At 42.1% G+C, this 17,780-nt stretch overlaps 1 pseudogene; it reads right to left on the reverse strand.

Annotated features, from left to right (window-relative positions):
- LOC139553804 (uncharacterized) overlaps positions 1-17,780 on the reverse strand; it is a 39,004-nt pseudogene that overhangs the window by 7,096 nt on the left and 14,128 nt on the right.

Below are 17,780 nucleotides of genomic sequence, written 5' to 3' on the forward strand. Positions count from 1 at the left end.
CCCAATAAAAAAAACGTGTCAATACTTTGCCCCTTGATAACCAGCGCACTTCTGTATGTTGTAAAAGCGTTACATGGTCGCTGCCCATATCATTGCATAGTGCAGAAAATACATGAGAGTTCAGGGGCCTTGCTTTAACAAAGTTAACCATTTTCACTGTAGTGTCCAAAACGTCTTTCAAGCTGCCAGGCATTCCTTTGGCAGCAAGAAACGCTTGGTGGATGCTGAAGTGTACCCAAGTGGCGTTGGGAGGAACTGCTTGCACGCGTCTTACCACTCCACTATGTCTCCCTGTCATGGCTTTTGCGCCATCAGTACAGATACCAACACATCTTGACCACCAAAGTCCATTTGATGCCACAAAGCTGTCCAGTATTTAAAAAATATCCTCTCCTGTTGTCCTGGTTTCCAGCGGTTTGCAGAAGAAGATGTCTTCCTTAATTGAACCCCCGTAAACGTAACGGACATATACCAGGAGCTGCGCCAGGTCCGCCACTTCTGTTGACTCATCCAGCTGTAACGCATAGAATTCACTGGCTTGTATGCGAAGCAGTAATTGTTTCATAACATCTCCTGCCATGTCACTTATGCGCCATTAAACAGTGTTGTTTGATGAAAGGTATTGTCTGTATAGTTTTATTTGTCCTTTTCCCCCAGCATTGTCCCAGCCATATCTGCGGCAGCAGGAAGTAGTAAGTCCTCCACAATAGTATGGGGCTTGCCTGTCCTAGCCACTCGGTAGCTCACCATATGAGACGCTTCTAGCCCCTTCTTATTAATGGTATCTGTTGCTTTTATACATGTCTTACTAATCGAAAGTCATCTTAATTCTCGCAAAGAAAAGTCCTGTGGCTTATTTTTGAAATTGGCATGTTTTGTTTCTAAATGTCTGAGCAAGAGTGAAGGTTTCATCGCGTTGTGAGATAGTACTTTTGAGGAAAGACACTACTCCCAATATAAGTGAACACCAAATCAATGTAGTTCTCATCATATTTGCGCCTCTTCGATGGTCCAACGTCCCTGTCTGTTGTTCGGTGCTTTCCCAGGTAAGGGGGCAGCAGCTCTTCGGCTGCATCAGATTCACAACTGTCAGTGTCCATGCTAGCTGGGCTAACAACAAATGCAGAATTACTGATGCTAGCATTGGATGTGCTCGTGGAAGCAGAACAACTTGTCGTCGACAGGTGCAGGTGTAGTACTGCTGGTAGTAGCAGTACTACCAGTAGAGCTGGTATGTGTCTCTATGGATGCGGGCCTTACTTTTTTAAACCATTTATCAATTTTCGCGCAAACGGAATGAGCAGCAGCTACGTTTGGCTACATATGGACCGTTAGTGGAATTCCCGTGAGAGAGTAACGGTTAATGTGATTGGATGTTAATTATTTGACTAGGCTACCTGTATTTGACATTGTGTTATTTCGCTGAACACTAGATGTATTAAAGGGATTTTTGGCAGTGAAAAAAGGCCACTCAGGCGAGAAAAAAATTATATAAACTCACCCAAATGTTGGAAAATATAAATGGACTGTTTGAACATGTGAAGATTTTTTTTTTTTATGTGAATCACATTTTTATTTGACGTACACCCGACGGCATTGCGCGTACCCCAGTTTTGGAATACCTGGTATAGAACAAGCAGTCTATACAACTTATAGGTTACGTGACACCTCAGCAAAGTGAGGTAATTATTAGCATGGAATGTACAATGTTTAGTTATCAGTGTACAAAGAGTTGGCCGCAGGCATAAGCCCCAAGCAACTTACTGTTGAGAGTTAAAATAGTAGAATACACAAGGTGCAAGTTCGAAATGTGGTTGCGCATCAGAAATTTCTCTTCTGTCAGTCAAAATCAAATCAAATCAAATTTATTAGTCACATACACATGGTTAGCAGATGTTAATGCGAGTGTAGCGAAATGCTTGTGCTTCTAGTTCCGACAATGCAGTAATAACCAACAAGTAATCTAACCTAACAATTCCACAACTACTACCTTATACACACACACAAGTGTAAAGGGATAAAGAATATGTACATAAAGATATATGAATGAGTGGTGGTACAGAACGGCATGGCAAGATGCAGTAGATGGTATAGAGTACGGTATATACATATGAGATGAGTACTGTAGGGTATGTAAACATAAAGTGGCATAGTTTAAAGTGGCTAGTGGTACATGTATTACATAAAGATGGCAAGATGCAGTAGATGATATAGAGTACAGTATATACATATGAGATGGGTAATGTAGGGTATGTAAACATTATATTAAGTGGCATTGTTTAAAGTGGCTAGTGGTACATTTTTACATAATTTCCATCAATTCCCATTTTTAAAGTGGCTGGAGTTGAGTCAGTATGTTGGCAGCGGCCGCTAAATGTTAGTGGTGGCTGTTTAACAGTCTGATGGCCTTGAGATAGAAGCTGTTTTTCAGTCTCTCGGTCCCGGCTTTGATGCACCTGTACTGACCTCGCCTTCTGGATGAAAGCGGGGTGAACAGGCAGTGGCTTGGGTGGTTGTTGTCCTTGATGATCTTTATGGCCTTCCTGTGACATCGGGTGGTGTAGGTGTCCTGGAGGGCAGGTAGTTTGCCCCCGGTGGTGCGTTCTGCAGACCTCACTACCCTCTGGAGAGCCTTACGGTTGTGGGCGGAGCAGTTGCCGTACCAGGCGGTGATACAGCCCGACAGGATGCTCTCGATTGTGCATCTGTAGAAGTTTGTGAGTGCTTTTGGTGACAAGCCGAATTTCTTCAGCCTCCTGAGGTTGAAGAGGCGCTGCTGCGCCTTCTTCACAACGCTGTCTGTGTGGGTGGACCAATTCAGTTTGTCCGTGATGTGTACACCGAGGAACTTAAAACTTTCCACCTTCTCCACTACTGACCCGTCGATGTGGATAGGGGGGTGCTCCCTCTGCTGTTTCCTGAAGTCCACAATCATCTCCTTTGTTTTGTTGACGTTGAGTGTGAGGTTATTTTCCTGACACCACACTCCGAGGGCCCTCACCTCCTCCCTGTAGGCCGTCTCGTCGTTGTTGGTAATCAAGCCTACCACTGTAGTGTCATCCGCAAACTTGATGATTGAGTTGGAGGCGTGCATGGCCACGCAGTCGTGGGTGAACAGGGAGTACAGGAGAGGGCTCAGAACGCACCCTTGTGGGGCCCCAGTGTTGAGGATCAGCGGGGTGGAGATGTTGTTACCTACCCTCACCACCTGGGGGCGGCCCGTCAGGAAGTCCAGGACCCAGTTGCACAGGGCGGGGTCGAGACCCAGGGTCTCGAGCTTGATGACGAGTTTGGAGGGTACTATGGTGTTAAATGCTGAGCTGTAATCGATGAACAGCATTCTCACATGGGTATTCCTCTTGTCCAGATGGGTTAGGGCAGTGTGCAGTGTGGTTGCGATTGCGTCGTCTGTGGACCTATTGGGTCGGTAAGCAAATTGGAGTGGGTCTAGGGTGTCCGGTAGGGTGGAGGTGATATGGTCCTTGACTAGTCTCTCAAAGCACTTCATGATGACGGAAGTGAGTGCTACGGGGCGGTAGTCGTTTAGCTCAGTTACCTTAGCTTTCTTGGGAACAGGAACAATGGTGGCCCTCTTGAAGCATGTGGGAACAGCAGACTGGGATAAGGATTGATTGAATATGTCCGTAAACACACCAGCCAGCTGGTCTGCGCATGCTCTGAGGACGCGGCTGGGAATGCCGTCTGGGCCTGCAGCCTTGCGAGGGTTAACACGTTTAAATGTTTTACTCACCTCGGCTGCAGTGAAGGAGAGCCCGCAGGTTTTGGTAGGGGGCCGTGTCAGTGGCACTGTATTGTCCTCAAAGCGGGCAAAAAAGTTGTTTAGCCTGTCTGGGAGCAAGACATCCTGGTCCGCGACGGGGCTGGTTTTCTTTTTGTAATCCGTGATTGACTGTAGACCCTGCCACATACCTCTTGTGTCTGAGCTGTTGAATTGCGACTCGATTTTGTCTCTGTACTGGGACTTAGCCTGTTTGATCGCCTTGCGGAGAGAATAGCTACACTGTTTGTATTCGGTCATGCTTCCGGTCACCTTGCCCTGGTTAAAAGCAGTGGTTCGCGCTTTCAGTTTCACGCGAATGCTGCCGTCAATCCACGGTTTCTGGTTTGGGAATGTTTTAATCGTTGCTGTGGGTACGACATCGTCAATGCACTTCCTAATGAACTCGCTCACCGAATCAGCATATTCGTCAATATTGTTGTTGGACGCAATGCGGAACATATTCCAATCCGCGTGATCGAAGCAGTCTTGAAGCGTGGATTCAGATTGGTCGGACCAGCGTTGAACAGACCTGAGCGCGGGAGCTTGTTGTTTTAGTTTCTGTTTGTAGGCTGGAATCAACAAAATGGAGTCGTGGTCAGCTTTTCCGAAAGGGGGGCGGGGGAGGGCCTTATATGCGTCGCGGAAATTAGTATAACAATGATCTAGGGTTTTTCCAGCCCTGGTAGCACAATCGATATGCTGATAGAATTTAGGGAGTTTTGTTTTTAGATTAGCCTTGTTAAAATCCCCAGCTACGATGAATGCAGCCTCAGGGTGTGTGGTTTCCAGTTTACAAAGAGTCAGATAAAGTTCGTTCAGGGCCATCGATGTGTCTGCTTGGGGGGGAATATATACGGCTGTGATTATGATTGAAGAGAATTCCCTTGGTAGATAATGCGGTCGACATTTGATTGTGAGGAGTTCTAGATCAGGTGAACAGAATGACTTGAGTTCCTGTGTGTTGTTATGATGATCACACCACGTCTCGTTAATCATAAGGCATACCCCCCCGCCCCTCTTCTTACCAGAAAGATGTTTGTTTCTGTCGGCGCGATGCATGAAGAAACCAGCTGGCTGCACCGACTCCGTTAGCGTCTCTTGAGTTAGCCATGTTTCCGTGAAGCAGAGCACGTTGCAATCCCTGATGTCTCTCTGGAATGCTACCCGTGCTCGGATTTCATCAACCTTATTGTCAAGAGACTGGACATTGGCGAGTAGTATGCTAGGGAGTGGAGCGCGATGTGCCCGTCTCCGAAGCCTGACCTCGAGACCGCCTCGTTTGCCCCTTTTACGGCGTCGCACAGGGTCGCCGGCTGGGATCAGATCCATTGTATTGGGTGGAAGGCAAAACACTGGATCCGTTTCGGGAAAGTCATATTCCTGGTAGGAACGATGATGAGTTGACGTTAATCGTATATTCAGTAGTTCCTCCCGACTGTATGTAATGAAACCTAAGATTACCTGGGGTACCGATGTAAGAAATAACACATAAAAAAACAAAATACTGCATATTTTCCAAGGAACGCGAAGCGAGGCGGCCATCTCTTTTCGGCGCCGGAAGACAACCGGCGTGACAGTCACTGACAGTCACTCAATTAGCCATGTCAGCTAACAATTTTTAGACTGGTAAATGAGTCTATGAAACTTGTTTTAATCATGGCCGAATACCGACCGTTCACGAAGGGCACACGCCCAGGAGCTCTGACCTCTAGGAGGCCCCCATTGATTTAGATAGTCCCTCTCACTCAGATATCATAAACATTGTATAAGTCATGGCAAAATGGGTAGAATTGCAGGAAATTAGCCGTAAAACTGAAAAATTATTCTCTCTGACCCTTAGCAAAATGAGTATAATTGCATGAAATAAAATTTCTCTCCGCCGTTATGAGGGGGACCACTAAAATGTTCGGCCCACCAGAGCCTGGTTCGTCTCTAGGTTTCTTCCTAGGTTCCTGCTTTTCTAGAGAGTTTTTCCCAGTCACCGTGTATCTACATTTGGGGTTTGAGGCTGGGTTTCTGTATAGCACTTTGTGACATCGGCTGATGTAAAAAGGCTTTATAAATACATTTGATTGATTGATTGATTGATAGGTGGGTGGGCGGGGGGAGCCGGCCATGAGTGTACATCTGGCACAATGTGATGTCATCATCACTATGTGACATCATCATCAGTATGTGACATAATCACTATGCGACATCATCATCAGTATGTGACATCATCAGTAAACAACATCATTCAGAGTCTACCTTAGCTTTAGGGTAGATGTCCTGTATCTTCTTCAGATCACAGGAGAGACTGTATTTTCCCCCTCGACTTAGAGTGCAGTCCGAACAGACCGGTATGTAAGTGTTCCCTGTTTGTTGTTGCTTCACCTGCCACAGAATAACAGATGATTATCAATGAGGACATGAAGACCTAAAGGGGAAATTGAACACTACCTAAATGTTTTGTCTTGAACCATGTTTTAAGAAGAAAAAAAAGCTTTTTGAAGTTGAACAAAGTTACACATTTCCTGTCAAAAGGAAAGCCACATACAGTTGAAGTCAGAAGTTTACATACACCTTAGCTAAATACATTTAAACTCTGTTTTTCACAATTCCTGACATTTAATCCTAGTAAATATTCCCTGTCTTAGGTCAGTTCGGATCACCACTTTATTTTAAGAATGTGAAATGTCAGAATAATAGTAGAGAGAATTATTTATTTCAGCTTTTATTTCTTTCATCACATTCCCAGTGGATTTACATACACTCAATTAGTATTTGATAGCATTGCCTTGTAATTGTTTAACTTCCGTCAAAAGTTTTGGGTAACCTTCCACAAGCTTCCCACAATAAGTTGGGTGAATTTTGGCCCATTCCTCCTGACAGAGCTGGTGTAACAGTCACGTTTGTAGGCCTCCTTGCTCGCACACGCTTTTTCAGTTATGACCACAAATTTTCTATAGGATTGAGGTCAGGGCTTTGTGATGGCCACTCCAATAACTTGACTTTGTTGTCCTTAAGCCATTTTGCCACAACTTTGGAAGTATGCTTATGGTCATTGTCCATTTGGAAGACCCGTTTGCGACCAAGCTTTAACTTCCTGACTGATGTCTTGAGATGTTGCTTCAATATATCCACATAATTTTCCACCTCATGATGCCATCTATTTTGTGAAGTGCACCAGTCCCTCCTGCAGCAAAGCACCCCCACAACATGATGCTGCCACCCCCATGCTTCACGGTTGGGATGGTGTTCTTCGGCTTGCAAGCCTCCCCCTTTTTCCTCCAAACATAACGATGGTCATTATGGTGAAACAGTTCGATTTTTGTTTCATCAGTGTCAGAGTCGTGTGTATAGGTGGCAGGGAAGTCAGGCGCAGGAGAGTCAAACGGAGTGTAAAATGGAGTCTTTTAATGAATGTCCAAATACATGCTCCATAACACTAATAAGAAACGAACTTAAACAAATATGGGTACGAAGACCCGTCGGGCACCTATACACATAAAAAATAATACTAACAAGAAACAATCTCTGACAAAGACATGAGGGGAAACAGAGGGTTAAATACACAAGAGGTAATGGATGGGATTGAAAACAGGTGTGTGGGAAGACAAGACAAAACCAATGGAAAATGAAAAATGGATCGATGATGGCTAGAAGACCGGTGACGTCGACCGCCGAACACCGCCCGAACAAGGAGAGGCAACGACTTCGGCAGAAGTCGTGACAATCAGACCAGAGGACATACAGTATCTCCAAAAAGTATGATTTCTGTCCCCATGTGCAGTTAAAAACCGTAGTCTGGCTTTTTTTTATGGCGGTTTTGGAGTAGTGGCTTCTTCCTTGCTGAGCGGCCTTTCAGGTTATGTCGATATAGGACTCCTTTTACTGTGGATATAGATACTTTTGTACATGTTTTCTCCAGCATCTTCACAGGGTCCTTTGCTGTTGTTCTGAGATTGATTTTCACTTTTCGCACCAAAGTACGTTCATCTCTAGGGGACAGAACACATCTCCTTCCTGAGCAGTATGACAGCTGCGTGGTCCCATGGTGTTTATACTTGCGTACTATTGTTTTTACAGATGAACGTGGTACCTTCAGGCGTTTGGAAATTGCTCCCAGGGATGAACCAGACTTGTGAAGGTCTACAATTTTTTTTCTGAGGTCTTGGCTGATTTCTTTAGATTTTCCCATAATGTCAAGCAAAGAGGCACTGAGTTTGAAGGTAGGCCTTGAAATACATCCACAGGTACACCTCAAATGATGTTAAAAAAGCCATGACATCTTTTTCTGGAATTTTCCAAGCTGTTTAAATGCACAGTCAACTTAGTGTATGTAAACTTCTGACCCCCTGGAATTGTGATACAGTGAATTATAAGTGAAATAATCTGTCTGTAAACAATTGTTGGAAAAATGACTTGTGTCATGCACAAAGTAGATATCCTAACCGACTTGCCAAAACTATAGTTTGTTAACAAGAAATTTGTGGAGTGGTTGAAAAACGATTTTAAATTACTCCAACCTAAGTGAATGTAAACTTCCGACTTCAACTGTATAAAAAAAAATGTATTTTTTTATGATTCCATTATTTTTTGCAGACATTTTTAGGTAAGTACCACAGTTCTAAAATACATGACAAGACATGTTTTGGATAGCGCATGGATTTGGACTGTACCTCATTAAGGGGCACATTCGATGGCAGGACGATTACATTCAGAACTGACTGAGGATGGCCGAATGATTGGAGGAAAGGCAGCACCTGTCCCTTGATCGAGAGGAAGGGTCTAAACATTCTGACCAGGCCCCATAAGGAGAGGTCTGTGATGTTCACCACTACGTGTGTGTCAGTCACCCTCAGTGGTGGTAAAACCTCCACACTGTCACCAGTAACATGGGCCACAGACAGGATATCAAGACCCTCTCCTACAAAACAAATATATCTTACTCATCCACTGTCATTTGGCTGTTGTATTGGTCATCTTGATGATAGTTGTGAGTGGTGTGTAATTCACCAGAGAGAATGTCACAGTGTGGGAGATGTAGCTGACAGATAGACCCCTGATGACACTCAATACTGAACAGGGGTCCTGCAGGAGTCTGGCCTGTGGAGTGCAGGAGATTCTCATCCCATTGGACAGTTCTGTACAGCACTTCCCCCTCCCCCTTCATCAGAAACACCAGCCCTGTCAAACTGCACTGGAACAGACCTGCATGGGAGCACTGGAGCCTGGAGCACATAGGACAATTATTAGTTACAATAATTAACACAAATTCTCTGAATCAAATGTATTAATGTTATCAGCAATAAATTGTTACCTGCATGATGTTTCTGTAAATCCTGTGGATGTTTCAGGTGTTAATTTTGTCACAACAGCAAGTGTCTGAAATGCAGATTGAAAGCACCAAATCAGCAGTCTTATAGAAACAACTAGACAACCTTCGATCTGCCCTGCAGCCCTCTTAAAGGCGCAATCTGCAGTTGAAATAATAACAAATCTCTTTCCCCACCACTGTTTCGGTAAAAAGCTAAGGGACGAGGCTGGAGAAATGTAACCACTCGTTAATTCATAGACAGAGCTATGGATGCAAGGACTGACCATCCATGATATCAAAATTATTGTTTCAACCATGCTTTGAGGCTATACAGTGTTTGTTTACATTTATTTTGTTTATAAACATTGGAGTAAAACAAGCTTATATTTTGGGTTCTGATGGAGTATTACAGTTGATCTAAGCTCATGAGGCATTTCTAAGTTATATTCGTTAAGACACAATGGCTACATATCATTCATTTATAGTATGTAAAAAAAAATCTATGTACTGTAGCATCTGCAGATTAACCCTTTAAAGTGATAGTTCACTACAAAATGTTTGTCCGATATTTCAAGATCTGAAACGTGGTCTAATGTCAACATGATGATAGTTGTGAGTGGTCCCGAGTGGCGCTCAGGACCTGAAACGTGGTCTAATTTTAACATGATGACAGTTGTGAGTGGTCCCGAGTGGTGCTCAGGACCTGAAACGTGGTCTAATGTTAACATGATGATAGTTGTGAGTGGTCCCGAGTGGCGCTCAGGACCTGAAACGTGGTCTAATGTCAACATGATGATAGTTGTGAGTGGTCCCGAGTGGCGCTCAGGACCTGAAACGTGGTCTAATGTCAACATGATGACAGTTGTGAGTGGTCCCGAGTGGCGCTCAGGACCTGAAACGTGGTCTAATGTTAACATGATGATAGTTGTAAGTGCTCCCGACTGGCGCAGCGGTCTAAGGCACTGTATCTCAGTGCTCGAGGTGTCACTACAGACCCTGGTTTGTTTGCAGGCTGTATCACAACCGGCCGTGATTGGGAGTCCCATAGGCGGCGCACAATTGGCCCAGCGTCGTCCGGGTTAGGGTTAAATAAAAACATTTAAAAAATAAATTGACTTGAGCAGATCCAGCTACATGCCTGAATACCATATGAAAGGAATAGACATCTATAATTATGAATTAAGACAGTGGCTTATTTTATTATTATTAATTATTGAGGCATATAGCTGCATCTATTCTACACAACTGAGGGATACAAACTCGACATTACACAACATTTGAGGAGTGAAAACATTTAAGTACTTTAAAATACTGACTGTCCTACAATACTCAAACTGTGAGTATTGAGAATCTTTAATAGAGTTGAACTGAAACACTGAGGCAATGATGATATACTCTACTTACATGTTCCGCTGGTGTAGATGTAGAGCTGTGTTCAGATTCAGGGTTTGTTGTGTCACTGGTGCATAGATTCTTCTGACTACAAAATATTCTTCTGAGTACAAAACTATATTCAGAGAACAGGGTTAGTTAGGGCAGGGAGATAGAGAATGAGTGTATCCATTGTTGCATGCTACAATAGAAAACTGACAGAGATGAAGAAAGCTCTGAAGGTTTCCGCTAATGCAACAGTAGCCTTGATGTCAACCTCCCCACTCTTGCATCTTCAGTACATTTTTCAGCATTTTTGTTAATATTCACTACCGGTCAAAAGTTTTAGAACACCTTCTCATTCCAAGGTTTTTATTTATTTATACTATTTTCGAATAATAGTGAAGACATCAAAACTATGAAATAACTGATATGGAATCATGTAGTAACCAAAAAAGTGTTAAGCAAATTAAAATATATTTTATTTCCTGTGGCGGTCCTCAAGAGGGCCAGTTTCATCATAGCGCTTGATGGTTTTTGCGACTGCACTTGAAGAAACTTTCAAAGTTCTTGAAATGTTCTGTATTGACTGACCTTCATGTCTTAAAGTAATGATGGACTGTCGTTTCTCTTTGCTTACTTGAGCTGTTCTTGCCATAATATGGACTTGGTCTTTTATCAAATAGGGCTTTCTTCTGTATACCCCCCTTACCTTGTCACATCACATCTGATTGGCTCAAACACATCAAGAAGGAAATAAATTCCACAAATTAACTTAAGAAGGCAAACCTGTTAATTGAATTGCATTCCAGGTGACTACTTCATGAAGCTGGTTGAGAGAATGCCAAGAGTGTGCAAAGCTGTCATCAAGGCAAAGGGTGGCTATTTGAAGAATCTCAAATATAAAATATATTTTGATTTGTTTAATGCTTTTTTGGTTACTACATGTGTTATTTCATAGTTTATGTCTTTGCTATTATTCTACAATGTAGAAAATAGTAAAAATAAAGAAAAACCCTTGAATGAGTAGGTGTTCTAAAACTTCTCACCGGTAGTGTACATTGACATGCTACTAGTGTGTATGTGCAATAATGTGTGAATGTGTACAGCTTGTTACATCCTCAGTAGATCTGATTATTATAGAAAACATTTTGTGAGGGAGAAGCGGAGCCTCAGACAACAGTGCCTACCTCATGAAATCCAAGCTGAATTTTTCTCTAGAACTCTTTGATCCAGAGTTGTGCTCACATACTGGTTCTGATGTCTGGGAGCTGGACACAGAGCTTCTCAGAGACTGGGTATCAGATATGTCATCTCCAGGTACTGGACAACATCACAACAAGAGAACTATAATACTTAGATTAGGCTTAAGTACTCTACAATCCATTACTTTTTCTTGCTTGGTGAATGATAAAATGATAAGCGCATTCAACACTTTATTTTTATAACTGTATTCTCAGGGAAGAATCGTAACATCCTACCCACGAGCCTCAGCAGAGATTCAGCCACAGATCCAAACCCAGACATCTGTTCTGAACCATCATATCCAGTCTCAGGTCTGCTGCCTCCACTCACTGTAGAACAAAACAATGCTTGCATCATGTAGATAACCTCCTAGAGTCGATTGCTAAGTTACATAACAAACACATCCCCATCAATTTCCTCTCTCCCAATGTCTTAGATTCTAATTGTCCAGCATCCCGGAGTCGCCTCTTCACTATTGCCGTTCAGACGGTGTTTTGCAGGTACTATTTAATGAAGCTGCCAGTTGAGGACTTGTGAGGCGTCTGTTTCTCAAACTAGACACTCTAATGTACTTGTCCTCTTCCTCAGTTGTGCACCGGGGTCTCCCACTACTCTTTCTATTCTGGTTAGAGCCAGTTTGCGCTGTTCTGTGAAGAGAGTAGTACACAGCGTTGTACGAGTTCTTCAGTTTCTTGGCAGTTTCTGTAATCGAACCCACAAATGCTGATGCTCCAGATACTCAACTAGTCTAAAGAAGGCCAGTTTTATTGCTTCTTGAATCAGTACAACAGTTTTCAGCTGTGCTAACATAATTTCAAAATGGTTTTCTAATAATCAATTAGCCTTTTAAAATGATCAACTTGGATTAGCTAACACAACGTGCCATTGGAACACAGGAGTGATGGTTGCTGATAATGGGCCTCTGTACGCCTATGTAAATATTCCATCAAAAATCAGCCGTTTCGGGCTACAACAGTCATTTACAATGTCTACACTGTATTTCTGATCAATTTGATGTTATTTTAATGGACAAAAAAATGTGCCTTTCTTTCTAAAATGAGGACATTTCTAAGTGAACCCAAACTTTTGAATGGTAGTGTATCTCTAGAGATATGTTTTGCTTTGGATGCGTCTCAATCCACTACATCCACCAGTGTGGCACTTCCGCATCTGCGGTGAAAGGTGGCAGAGATAGAGTGGGGTTTGTCAGACCATGAGACATCCTACCAACCGTTTTGCTCTAGGATCCCCACAAATATCAGGAGAATCATTTGAAGTCAGTACCGTTGATGTGCCAACTTCTGTTTGGTAGTGTCCAAACCGTTTGGGCTACAAACTGGGACCCCACTGTGGAAAGGGGAGATTCTACCAAACATGATGTTCTTTGTTTTACTCTACGACCCCCACAAGTGTGACGGGACTTGTCTGAAGGTAACCGGTACCCGTTTAAAAAAACTAATGGAAGTATGAAGGTAATTTTGTGCCTACCCAAAAAAGGGGTTAAATATGTGTAAAAAAAATTAAAAATATATATTTCTTGATTTTTTTTATATCTTCTAGATTTAGGACAGACACTTCAACATCTTGTTTCTTATGGTTTTCTTATTTTACTGTCCTTTCTGCCATGTATGAAAGTGTTTTTCAATGTGTTTCTATGGGCTTTAGTAGTAAAGGCCAAAATCAATATTTTATAACCAAAAATAATATAGAGATTTTTTTTAATATCTAAAGGGGTCCTAAAATCCTAAATCAAATAGCTAAATGATCCATAGTATGACCATCTTAAAACAATTCCATATGTCAGGTTAGCAGCCCCGGCCCACCTCCCCCAACGTTTTAGACTAAAGAAATAAGCAATACTGATATCTACACTATGATGGTGTTTGGTTCAGGTTTATGAATAATGTTAATAACAGAAGGAAAGTGGACTGTAGCCTTTATTTTGTCTTATTTTGTTGAAATGTTATTTATTTTTCCAGTGTGACTGGAATCTTGATTTTTTTTGTATATTTTTTGTAAACATATGTGCACCTCTAAGTTGGTAAACTAACCTTTGTAAATTGAGGGTAGACAAACAAGAACATTGTAGCGCGCTTGAGATTTAAAGGTACTGTCAGAGTACCATACTTACTACTCAGAAGAAGAGGGTATATGCTGTGAGCTCCCTTTAATGGCAAAGATGGTTTCTTCCACATCTCCTCAGGTATCCAATTCATTCCTTCTTTATAATCTCTTTCAGTGTTAAACACATCTCCACTGTTGGCTGCCACCAGCTCATCTATTTTCTCCAGCAGCTCTGTGACCTGAGTGACATCACCACTGTTGTTATTGTTGAAGACATGAAATCTGTTCCCACATTTCTCAACAAGCCACTGGAGGGCCTTCCCTTCTCTCTGAATATGCTGCTCAATGGTTTTGTCTCCCAGACAGTCCCCATGGGTGAACAGCACTATAGTGTGACTCTAGACTCTCTCACTGAGAAGCTCCAGGTGGTCCTCTGCAGCATTTGTCTCTTCTTCTTTGAACGAAACGTCCACCCGAATGACCAGGAAGAGAGTGTGGGGTCCTGGGGGACACAAAGACGCACTGAACACAATCTCCTGTTTAACCAGCTCAGGAGTGTACTCTACAGGGAGATTGTTCCACCAGCCAGGAGTGTCAACCACAGTGACCTGCCTCCCTGCTACTTCTCCCTGTCTCTTCACACACTGAGCGGCTGTCCTCAGGTCAAACTCCTCTCTGCCCAAGATGGTGTTTCCTGCTGAACTCTTCCCAGCATCTCTGGATCCCAGCAGCACAATCCTCAGCTCTGAGAGATAGAGTGAGTCACCTGTCAGAGAGAACACAGCTTTTATTGATCTGAACGTGTGATTTGTGAGCATTATGATAACATAGACCACATTGTAGGATGCAATTTTCAAAACATATTGCGATCCATTTTAACACAGGTTTTCCAATGCCTCACAAAAAAGGGCACCGATTGGTAGATAAAAACAAATACATATAAATAAAAAAGAGCTGACACTGAATATCCCTTTGAGCATGAAGTTAGGCTTTGGATGGTGTATCAATACACCCAGTCAATACAAAGATATAGGTGTATTTCCTAACTCAGTTGCCAGAGAGGAAGGAAACTGCTCAGGAATTTCACCATAAGGCCAATGGTGATTTTAAAACAGTTGCAGAGTTTAATGGCTGTGATAAGAGAAAACTGAGGATGAATCAACAACATTGTAGTTACTCCAAAATATTGAGTTAAATAATGGAGTGAATAGAAGGAAGCCTGTACTGAATAAAACACATTCCAAAAACATTGCATCCTGTTTGCAACAAGACACTAAAGCAATACTGCAAAACATTTGGCAAAGGAATTAACATTTTGTCCTGAATACAAAGTGTTATGTTTGGGGCAAATCCAACACAACACATCCCTGCGTACCACACTCCATATTTTCAAGCATGGTGGTGGCTGCATTATGTTATGGGTATGCTTGTCATCGGCATGGACTGGGGAGTTTTTCAGGATAAAAAGAAAACAGAATGTAGCTAAGCACAGGTAAAATCCTAGAGGAAAACCTGGTTCAGTCTGCTTTCCAACAGACACTGGGAGACAAATTCACCTTTCAGGAGAACAACAACCCTAAAACACAAGGCCAAATATACACTGGAGTTAATTACCAAGACGACATTGAATGTTCCTGAGTTTCCTATTTACAGTTTTGACTTAAATTTGCTTTAAAACCTATGGCAAGAAAATGGTTGTCTAGCAATGATCCACAACAAACTTCACAAAGCTTGAATCATTTTAAAAAGAATAATGGGCAAATATTGCACAATCCAGGTGTGCACAGCTCTTAGACATACCCCAAAAGACTTACTGCTGTAAGGTGTTTCTAATTACAATTAAATTAATTTTAATTTTAACCCCACAAATTTGGAAAAAGTAATGGAGAGTGGGTCCATCTATAATTAGGAAAATATGTGTCCTGCTGAGAATTAAAAATTATACTGTCAATGACAATTGTCTGGTGCTGTTTAACCCTTTATCATGGTTTTTGTCTTGACGGATTTGTCCAAAATCATGTCACATAAAACATTACTTTTCTGTCCTTGCATTTATAGCAGTGTAAGTTGTTGTTATATCATATATTAAGCAATAATTAGTTAAATTAGACTTGAACCCTGTAAGGATCCTGGAAATAGCTTGTGTACAGTTTTTTGTATAGAGATCTCAGAAATGCAGTGTAACTACCTACATTTTTTGTCTCCTTATATTACGGGGTGAAAACAATTTATGGGTACACCAATCAAACATGACGTATGCGATTTCAAAATCGAATGCTTCTAACCAAAAGAATCACCTTACTTTGATACTTAAAACCTAAATTGATACTGTCATTAATGTGGATGCTGATTTGGTGTCCAGCTGATTAGTTACTCAGTGATATTTTCACACATCATAATATGATCCAGGAAGGAATTTTTAGAATGACAGTCAGGTGACAGCTGTTGTGATAGTGCATGCAATGCAACAACAGTCCAAGTGCTAGAAAAAAAGATGTTAGCCAGGAATGTCCAGAATATTTTGGTGTCTCATTCGTTACTCCGGTGAAGATAGTTGTGCCTGGATCCACATTGGATCTAATATCTCTAGCAAATTGATGTTGATCATCTGTTGTCATCTGCTTGATCTGCCTTTATGATGGCTTGGTAGACAATGGCAAGGGGTGGGGACAGATAAAGAGCGTGAAAGACAGAATGGACCCACTACATACAGTTGATAACTATGCTCATGGAAATGCTAATACTTTGCACATGAATGGCTTCTTATTCAATAAGAATTGCAATGTACATATTTACGCTTGTATGGCTTGTTGTCTCTCTCTGTTGAAATCGCCCGGTCCATTTTCTGTGGATAGTAATTCCCCAGAAGTCACAATGTCTTTTGTAGCTGGAGCTTCTCAGATTTATCGGAGTGTCTGTTATAATGGATGGTCGTTTGATAGGGAAATGTTTTTCTCTCGTCTTCGGCCGAGTTTCCTAGACTATTTTACATATACAGCTGCAGACTGTGAATGTGTAGTCTTTAGTTTTGTAAATTTCTTAACCATTTGTAACGTATTCAGCTGGCGCTGCACGTAACTGGTCTATAGAGTGGTAGCCATTTAAATTGCCAATCATTTCAACATGTAGCTACAGCTCCATGCTCTCTGGTCTATAGAGGTTTTCTTCTCTGTTGAAAGTTTCGGAGTGTCTAACCATTTCGTACCTTCCAGCTCACGCTGTCGGTCCCGCTGGTCTAATGTTAATTTCGCTAGAAGTGGGGTTTATGCACTCTGGGAAAAGGGGGCATTCCATGACACCGACATAATGTCTGTGCTCACGTGGGTGTGGGCACTGACTAGTTAAGACTTTATATGCAAAACAGTTCTCTCATTTAGAAGGCTAACATCACACTTATAAGTTCCCCAACATTTGGATGTGAACCTTGACAACTGGGAAATATACACATTCAGAGATACAGTTATGTTGTTATACTGTCCTTAGTTACATCAGAAATTAGTAACAAATTCGACAGGATTGTTCTTTAAGTACCCACAGACCATTCCAACTGTTTGGATTACATAAATATTGTTTCATTATTCAACCTTTTGATGTCACATTACTACAACATCTCTCTCTGTTGTAATGAAGGGATTTTTCACTTCCCTTTCATTGTGTGGGAGAGAGAGAGTTCCTGCAGGTATTTACGACCGTCATAAAACTGTGGTGGAAGAGAGGGAGGGGGGGGGGCCTGGCGCCTATGATCCTCACCCAAAAGGGCAAGTCATGACACTGCGTAAGCACTATATAAGAGAACTAACAGGACTGGCCTGACAGAGCTCCTGACCGACATGTGTACTATGGTGCATTGAGTTTGTAGGAACCTCTCTAGCTTGCTGATAATAAATAATGATTAATGTAAGATTGTGTCCCTGGTGGTAATTTCCAGGACAGTCTCATTAGATTTAACAGAGAAAGCTCAAGATAATGAGTTCATTTTTTCATATGTCTTTGTGCCTCGCATTGGACACCGAGTCTACC

The sequence above is a fragment of the Salvelinus alpinus genome, chromosome 25 (assembly GCF_045679555.1).
Source record: "Salvelinus alpinus chromosome 25, SLU_Salpinus.1, whole genome shotgun sequence".
Taxonomy (NCBI): domain Eukaryota; kingdom Metazoa; phylum Chordata; class Actinopteri; order Salmoniformes; family Salmonidae; genus Salvelinus; species Salvelinus alpinus.